Source organism: Calonectris borealis, chromosome 9, assembly GCF_964195595.1.
Source record: "Calonectris borealis chromosome 9, bCalBor7.hap1.2, whole genome shotgun sequence".
NCBI lineage: Eukaryota > Metazoa > Chordata > Aves > Procellariiformes > Procellariidae > Calonectris > Calonectris borealis.
In genome coordinates, this window is record NC_134320.1 from 18,276,381 (window position 1) to 18,277,490 (window position 1,110).

Here is a 1,110-nt window from a genome sequence, read left to right on the forward strand (position 1 = left end):
GCCCTGCAGTGCCCCCTGCAATAGGGAGCCGCAGTGCAGACGTGGGGTGTACGCACACCGAGTCCTGGCTCAGCTCCTGCCGGCGTCGGACTGGAGTGATCCCTGTCCTTACCACCACGTGGGGACCATGGAAAACGAGTGAGTGTCTTCATGGCTTTGGTACCGGTGCTGGAACGGGAACGCATTCTGGTTTCAGGTAAGCAGCGGTGCTGCAGCGGTAATACCGATACTGCTAACGCAAGTTTGTTTAGAGTCTGCAATTTAAGTGCTCCCTTGACAATTGACTCTGTCTGATAGTCAGGCACCAGCCCCTTCTCTCCCGTTCAGAGAGAGTTCTGAGCCAAAGGCTCTCTGCTCGCGATTTCAGTCATCTCACGTGAACCTCAGAGCTTTTGGCACAGTTCAGCCTGGACACGAGAATGTTTGGATGGGGCCGGCACGGGCTGGTCACAAAGAGCATAGCAGACTTTGTATGGTTTGAGCTCGCGCTCCTGCGTGGGAGTGTCAGAAACCAGCCAGCTCAACCGCAGGGCTAATTTTGCTTTGTGCACAGACCTGCATGTGATTGACAGTCATGTCAGGAGAGAGGGCTCCCCTCTTGGTTAAAAAAGCAGCATGCTGCTCCCCAGCATCTTCGCTCCCTGCCTCATCCTGCTTGCGCAGAGGCGGTGGCGGGGGTGGTGGATACGGTTGTGACGGATCAGCTCCCGTAGGCAGCGCGGCCGGCTGTCTTTTTCCATTGTTCCTTCCCTCGGTCGGAAGGTATTTGGAGCTATTCTATGTGCTGACATGTTGCAGGACTGTGGGGATGGAAACCTGCGTGCTTTGACTGCCCTTGTGTTCACACTGCAAACTGTCAGCAGTTTTCCCCCTGCCGACCTAACGCCGGCACTGACAGCAGGGAGAGGGCTGCTTGAGCCCAGATGTGGGTGACTTGGCCTCCCTGTCTTACTCAGAGCCACAGCAAACACCAGCACTTCAGCCACGGCCAGTGCTTTGGGGTCTGCCGAGGAGGTTCTCGGTGCAGAGCGTCCCATGCAGGTGGGTTACTGGGCTCCTAGTTACTGGGCTCTTAACAGAATTACCTCCCGCTAGCTGTTGTGTTTCGGG